Below are 8,537 nucleotides of genomic sequence, written 5' to 3' on the forward strand. Positions count from 1 at the left end.
CCGCGTGCATGTGAGGAAAGAAAGAAGTGCTTTCCAGTTCTTTATGTTCTTTGGTTACTTTGCCGAAGTGTTCACCTTTTGTTCACTGGTATATTGCCTTGTTGAAACACTTTTCACAATGTTATTTCAATACCAGTATTCAACGGTATGATACAGGTCAGTTTCAGTTTTGTACAACTTCTTAGTCCCCGTCCCTGTCCCCATTACTCCTTGCCTACTTTCCCACTGCTAATAAATTTCAGTAGTTAATGGTGTTGGGTTAGGGTTAGGGTTAGGGTTAGGGTTAGGGTTAGGGTTAGGGATCTATTGCTACACTTTAAAGCCGGGTGGGCGGGGCGGGGGGGAAGCTAAGCTGATTTGGTCTGCAGGCCATATTGACCCATGGCTAAGCTATGGTGGGAGGAGGACAAATTAGGTGTGGCCAAATGTAAAAGCAGATCTGGGGGGAAATGGGGGGAGCATGAAATGACAAATTTGCAGGGTCTTGGGAAACCATAAAAATCTTTAGCAACACAGAATCACACCATAGGGCCATAGGGCAGGCCAGTTAAGAAATAGTATGTTATATTATTTTTTAAGTGGACAACTTGGGGGGGGGGGTAAGAGGCACACAAATAAATCTTTTGGGATTAAATGATTATATCAGAGGACATATGGGATGAGCCAGTAACGAAAACATTTTTTTATGTGAAAAATTAGAAACGAGGGGCTTGGGAGGGCCCAAAAATATCACAACTGGGCAGGAGTAGTCATTTTTCAAAATGTTTAAGAAATAATAAATTGGTGGGGGAATTGTGGGCTACAAAAAAATCCCCCCACCTTGGGGGAACGTGGGTGGTTCATGGACCACAGGTCAGCCACCCTTTCTGCGAGACACTGTGCCTATTAATAGGGCATATCCTTGGCCTGCTACTAATTCCATGCTTACCATGCCAAGGTCTTACTAAGCAGGATGGCTTGCCACTCTAGCAGAGTAAAAGGTACATTAATTCAATTTGACCTCATCAATTTTGTTGAATCAATAAAGCCTAAAAATATTGGTCCAAGTGAGCAAGCCGCACTGTCACTTGAGAGACAAAAATCTTTACTCTGTATTCATTAGCTTCGGAAGGAAAATATGTGTTATACCAAATGTGATTCTAAAAAGGAAAGAGGGGTGTTTCAGTGTTTGCTTAACAATTGCACTAAACTTTCCAATTTAGCTTGAATACATACATTTATTCTCTTGGGTAGGCTTAATCTCTGCAGAATTGCAAGTGTATCACGTCTTTGTGTTATAAAATTATAAATATTTAGCAAGTCTATCCTTCGCCCATTGGCCAGTTTAACAGTCAGATTGCATGAGCTACTCTATAGACATGATAAAAGTCTTAATTCTATCTGTGATGTGCCAGTGCTCTTATAGCAACCCTACTTGACATATATACCCCAAGTGACTTATTTTAGCATGGGCAAATAAATAGCAGGGACATGGTGATTAATAGAGAACGATTCTAACTCTATAGTTAAAAAACATAGTGTGATGCCATTTTTGTGCTCATTCAGCCATGCACAGTATGGGAACATATATGAACTATTTTTGGTGCGTTAATAGCAGGTGGTTTTTTGTTTGTTTGTTTTAAATAATTTTTATTTGCTTAGCATTGGGTGTTGCATCAGCTGATGTCAAACACATCTCAAAGCTTCATAAAGCCCAACACAGCTAAGGTGGCCTTTTACAGTTGCTCTCCCGGATTTCTTTGGAGATGCTCAGTCATTTCCCACCCTTTGAATCTGGTGAGCTTTCCTGGGAAACTACCCTTCATTATTATTCAGTTTTAATGTGCTTTAAGAGATAAACTAGCATTGCAGCAGAAGGCAAAGAGGCACTGTGAACATGGGAGGTGGTTTTCAAATTCTTGTTAAGCCAACTCAATGGTTTTGGTCAAACCATTCATTCGTCCACAGCCTGTATTCTGCATCTATAAAATGGGGTTGAGAAGAAGAGAAAGATGAAGATTCCAGTTTTCATGCTGAATCATGATGGCTGCAATACTCCAAGGCTAGTGTGCAACATTTCACCCGATTTAATTTGGAATTATGTACACAAAATGCTGCTTGTGACCTTTGCCTCTGAGATGGCCCTTCTTAAATAGGACAACAGTAGAATGCATTGGCTACAAGGAACAACAATGGCACTCCTTCCTTTTACATCAGATGAAATATCCAAGGGCTGCAACAATCTTGGCCAACATAAATTTAACTTTGCAATGTACCACCGTGAGAGGTGCACAGTTATTTTGATTTAAAGAGATGAACAAACTCCAGTTCAGAAGCAGGCAGAAGCAGTGCAAAGACTTGGCTGTAACTTACAGAGTGTTCAAAACTGTGCAACATTTCATCCACTTTCCCCATCATTTATGTTTTATCATGCTTAAATCAGATGACTATCCTTGCTTTTAATTTCTCTCTGAAAGATCTGATTAAACCCTGCAATGAGTCCTGATTGGAGGCTGCAGATTTGCTGAAAAGGGAAAAAGCCTATTTCCTGCTGAGATTTATTTCTTAAACGTTCAGTCCCACACAGGAGACCACAGTAAAACTGCAGTTTGATAAGAGATGTGCCTTAAAACAAAGGGCTGTAGACAAAGCCTTAAAAAGTTAAACAGGGACATCTTCTTGCTAATGTTTTGCTCAGGAAGAAAGCACTTGCAATCCCAGTGACAACACTGGTTATGTATTGAGAGGTTTAGATAGACATATTGCATGAAAACATGGGAAGTTACCTTATATTGAGTTAAGTCACTGGTCCATCTAGATCAGTATTGTCAACACTGGCCAGCAGTCAGTGTTTGGCTTTCAGATGGGGGAATTCCCAATTATACATAGAGATGCTGTGAAATGAACCTGGGGCATTCTGCATGCCAAGCCATTGAGCTACAGTCCTTCCCTTGTTTTGTTCCCATTGTCACTCAACAGATCAGTGGTGCCGAGTCTCTGGCCCTCTACAGCTCCCCATGTGGCCCAACAGGCCATTTAGGACAAACCACTCCAATCTGCTGCAAGAAGATCAAACCTATCCATTCTTAAGAAAATCATCCCTGAGTGCTCACTGGAAGGACAGATCGTGAAGCTGAGGCTCCTATACTTTAGCCACCTCATGAGAAGAGAAGACTCCCTGGAAAAGACCCTGATGCTGGGAAAGATGAAGGGCACAAGGAGAAGGGGAGGACAGAGGACAAGATGGTTGGACAGTGTTCTCGAGGCTACCAGCATCAGTTTGACTAAAGTGCGGGAGGCAGTGGAAGACAGAAGTACCTGGCGCGCTCGGGTCCATGGGGTCACGAAGAGTCGGACATGACTAAATGACTAAACAACAACAACTCCAATCTGCCCTACAGCTGTGAAGTGTGAGGCACATAGAACATATATTTTGCAAGTGCAAACGATCAGCTGATGGTTGATTCTTTCAAAGTGCTGTGCCATCACAGTGATGTCAGTTGACTGACAGGTCGGCAGCCATCCCCACCTGTCAAAGCTGGCCGGCATGGCATGGCGCAGAGAAGAGTGTGACCCAGGTGCAGTTCTCCACCCCTGCTGCAAACAGATAAATAGCAATTTACAAGAACCTCCTGATTGATTCGTTCTACACAAAACAACATTTTTCCTTTTGCCTTCAGAGATGGATGTTCTATCCTTACCCATTCTTCAAAAACTCATCATAGACTTTATGAGCCCTTATGGCAGTTAAGAGACTTGTGTTACAAGGCCGAAAGGACAAATAGCCACCATCTACTACTCAGTGCTCAGATCTCACCATCCTTTTCTATCTTCAGACACATGACTTGTACATATCAATATCACTGGACATTTGGATATATGTTTAAATTTGAACTGATGGAATATTCTTCTTGATAATGTCAGCTGACAATGTTTCAACTTTTCTTTCTTTTTTGTTATACTGTAACTGCAAAATTTAAAAACCTTTTTTAAAAAATCACCCTTAGACAGCTCTAAATGTCTTGAGATCTAACAATTGGATTGCAGAGGGAATAATTTTTATTATTATTATGCATTTAATGTATTTCTAACCCAAGATAAATCTTTAGTGAAATTATCATGGGGGTGATCAGGGTGTTTTATTGTGTTTATCATACTTCCAAGGTGGCCAAGGCTTTCATTCTACAAATTATTATCCCCAGTGATCTGCACTGTGCAGCCTTCCCAAGTGCCCTTCCTTGGTGAAAACTGTAGGACATGCAAGGCTGGGATGTACTGTAAGTGTAGAAGGCAGAGATTCTGTTTTTAATTAAAGTCTGTTTAACTAAAAGGGTATTTTTTTAACTTTTAAAAAAGAGAGAAAAGAAAGGAATTCCCTTAAGAACAAAAAAAAGCAAGCACACCAGCCTCACACATTATGTAGACATCCACCCCAGCTTCCCAAATTTAAAACGGAACTTGGGGGAAGACATTGTGAGGCAAGTCCTCCCATGGGGCTTTTTCAGATCAGTAAGCCTGAGAAGCCAGGGCGGCTGCAGAACTTTGAAGAAAAGTTGAATGGAAAGAAAAACATGCATCATTCACAGCCCCACGTCTACAATAAGGTAAGTTCAATCCCACACCCACTAAAATTATAAACACATTCTAATTTGTTCCACACAAGAGATAGAAAAATGAAAGCCTATTTTGCAGCCGAAGAATTTTTTTTTTGGGGGGGGAGGGGGGGAATGGAGTGCAGGCTTTGGCATGACACTCAATATTACAAAACACATTTAAGTAAAGCAGCATTCTACCATGGTTATACTCCTTAGGGTTGAGAAATTATGTCCATTACAGTTTCTATCAGTTTCTCATTTTTCTACTCTTAAATTCTTCATACTTTGTGATTTGTTTTAAAGAAGTCCTCAACAAAATACATTAACATTACTCCTAATATATGCAGTTTTGCCTAATGCAATTCATTTTAATATTATTTTCATTAAAACTGCATTTTTATGCATACTTTCCCCTCATATATACATTTTTTTACACATTTGTTTCATCGGAGAATTGCACTGAAAACTTCAGAGAAAAGTGTGAATTTTGAAAGATAGCTGTGTTTCTGCTGTGTATTATTTTGGAAAGCGCAGATTAGATGGGGTCACACTTTTAACTGGGAAAACCAAATTTCTCTCCCATCTGTAATAATCACAAGTGATATTTAATTCACTATTTGATAACCGTGTGTCATCCAGCTTCATGAAGCTAGCTGCCGTCTTTATTTACTGTATTTCTCTTCTTTTCTGCATGGAACATTTGCTGTTTGCCCTATTACTGTTGCAATGGATGGATTATCGTCAGATCTGTGGTTTTCACAGAGCAACCCACACATATTTCCTCTGTACATGGAAATTTCCTCCACAAGATGCAGAATATAGCTTGTTTTCACAAAAGAACATCAGAACTTGCCATTTGCCTTCTTAAATTAGGAACCCTGGCAAAAAGACAACAGTAACACTATATTGTTTGTTTGTTTGTTTCTCTCTCTTTACCTCTCTCTATTTTCAGTAAAAAAAATATTAAAAGCTACAGTTTAAAATGAGAGCTAATAAATTTTTGACCAGGCACCAAAGAGGATAGAAATGGGAAATTAATGCTCCGAAACCAACTTCCATGTCAGGTAAAGATGCTGAATATCTCACCTACTAACATACAAACATAAGTTCATGTAACCACACTTCGGGAGAGGGGCCATGTGTGCAGACAAGAGTCCAAAAGATGCAGCTTTCAGAATATGCTACACAGGCAACAATTTTATATCCCAGTGCTAAATTCACAGGGAGCCCCAATGAGCCTCCCCGCTTCATACAGCCAGTCTCCAACTCATGGAAAACAACAGAAATGGCATTCCGGGGGGGCAGATCTCGTTTGGTCATTCCCATGCTGTTGCCATCACTACCTTCACATACATGTTTAGTCAGCTCAGCTTCAGAATGCCTAGAAAGGGCTACAGCTTTTCCCCAAAATGCCTCCTACCGAAGTACCCTGCGAAATCTCTTCCTTCCGTCATGGCACTGATATTAGGACCTTGCCGCGCTCACTACTGAGATTACCTGAGCCTCCAGTGACAAAGATGGATGGAGGAGCACGTATGTACCTGTTTCTTCAGAGGGGATGCAAACCCTTGGAGAATCAATGACAACTCCCAGACCTAGGAACCACTCGCCTTCTTATTAGGATTCAGTCTCAGTATGTTGGTCCTCATCCATTGCATTTAGGCATCAGTTCAAAACAGTCTCAGCCTTTCCAGATTCAGATGGCAGTATTCTCTGAACCCGGCCCTGTACGTAGGCCATGCTTGCTAGGGCTGTCAGAAGTTGTAGATCAGAAACACCTAGAGGGTCAAAGGTTCCTCACACCTGATATATGGAATACTTGGAAAGGGCATAACCAGAATATTTTAGCAAATTAGAATTGATTTTGGAGTAAGCTTTATTTCAGTTCCTAAAACTCGTTAAAAATCTCAAAAGTGCTTTCAATTCCTGCACCAATCCAAAATTAGTTGGGGGAGGTCACCCATCTCTCATTTATTTAGAGCCATAGGATAAGAATCTAAAATATAAATCTAAACAACTCCTAAACACACAGATGACACAGACATTTCCCTCCATTTTTAAACCTGCTATCTTTTGAGAAGTATCACACTCTTACAATGATTTCCTCAAGTTTCTTCCATAGTACTTCACATTTCCTCAAGTACACTTTTCTAGAAGTACTTTTAACAACCCGATGTGACAAAAATCTAGATCTAGGTGCAACACATTTTTCACCTGCCTCAAAAGACATTTAACAATATCCCTCCCAAGGCCTTTCTTCTCATTTAACACTCTATTTTATTAGTTTCCACTTACCTCACCATATGAGAAGGATGGTGAAAGAAGTGAAAGCTGGAGTGGGAGGAGGGGATAAAGAGGTAACATTTATGGTTCCTAGTTATTTGGCATGCAACCTAAAAAATAATACAAACAAAGCCATGAAAGTAGAATATGGATTTGCAGTTAATGTTTGTTTTGTCAGAACATAGGGATGGCGAACATCTGAGACAGAACTGCCTGCTGGAGAATCAAAGGAAAGCTAACTAACTATTATGTGGCATTGTTGCTATGGACACCAGTGATTCAAAACCTACTCTGGACAGATCCAAGACAGGCACACAATACTTAATACTCCTGAAAGGATTCTTAGTCATCGACACTTTGTTCTCTAAAGCCATTTGGAACATAACATAATAAAGGGAAGCTGCACTTCAATTTTTTTAGAATAATATGGAGAGTTAAAATATAATTTATGTTAAAAATGAGACCCTCATAAACCTCTTTAAAACCTAAATGAGAGCATGAAGGAAGATGAGTTTTATGCTCCCTTGGTACCTTGATCTCCATTTTGCCAAAAGGTGATCTAGTACAGGACTGTTTAAAAAGGAAATATTGTATTAAAACATACACTAGCCAGTCCTATATGAATGCTGCCCATGTACTTATTCTGCCTGTCCTGTTCTTTTTCATTTATTCATCATGAGGTGCATATCAGATCACACACAACTCTGGCTTGTCGTCTCATTGCATGTTCTATCACCTCAAAATGCTACTTTTTGCTGTGGAGAATCAGGATGCTTCGCTAAAAGGTTCCAACACTGTTTGGTATACACGTGGGGGAGGGCCTGGCATGTGAGAAACCCCACAAGCAGGATTCAAGCATATTCTCCCCTTCTGTGGTTTCCAGATAATGGTATTCAGAAGCATCACTGTCTCCAACTGTGGCGGCAAAGCACGGCCATCACAGCTAGTAACCACGGATAGCCCTCTCCTCCATGAATTTATCTACTTTAACTATCCACAGCTTCACTGAATGTCTACAAGTTCTAGCACTATGAGGAAAAAAACTTTTTCTATCCACTTTCTCCATGCCACTTCTATCATGCTCTATCATGTAGAGACATCACCTTGCCAACAAAGGTCCGTATAGTTAAAGCTATGGTTTTCCCAGTAGTGATGTATGGAAGTGAAAGCTGGACCATAAAGAAGGCTGATCGCCGAAGAATTGATGCTTTTGAATTATGGTGCTGGAGGAGACTCTTGAGAGTCCCATGGACTGCAAGAAGATCAAACCTCTCCATTCTTAAGGAAATCAGCCCTGAGTGCTCACTGGAAGGACAGATCCTGAAGCTGGGGCTCCAATACTTTGGCCACCTCATGAGAAGAGAAGACTCCCTGGAAAAGACCCTGATGTTGGGAAAGATGGAGGTCACAAGGAGAAGGGGACTCTCCCCCGGTTGCCCTTTTCTGAAATGAATTTAAATGGATCTATGGTAGAACAAGACATTATGTTAGCATTTTGCAGCCCAAACCTTTCTGAAAGCCTTTGGCTAGCACTGATCTCAGTGGCTTTTCAGCATCTGCTTCATGAGGAAGAGGTAACACAGCCTGAGTACATTTCCTTCTGTATCTAGGCTGAATCACTGTACAGTAGCAGCCAAGAGGCAGTCCATTTCTCTCTGCAAGTGATAGTGCCAATCAACA

This window comes from Podarcis gaigeae (genome assembly GCF_964106915.1).
Source record: "Podarcis gaigeae genome assembly, chromosome: 7".
NCBI lineage: Eukaryota > Metazoa > Chordata > Lepidosauria > Squamata > Lacertidae > Podarcis > Podarcis gaigeae.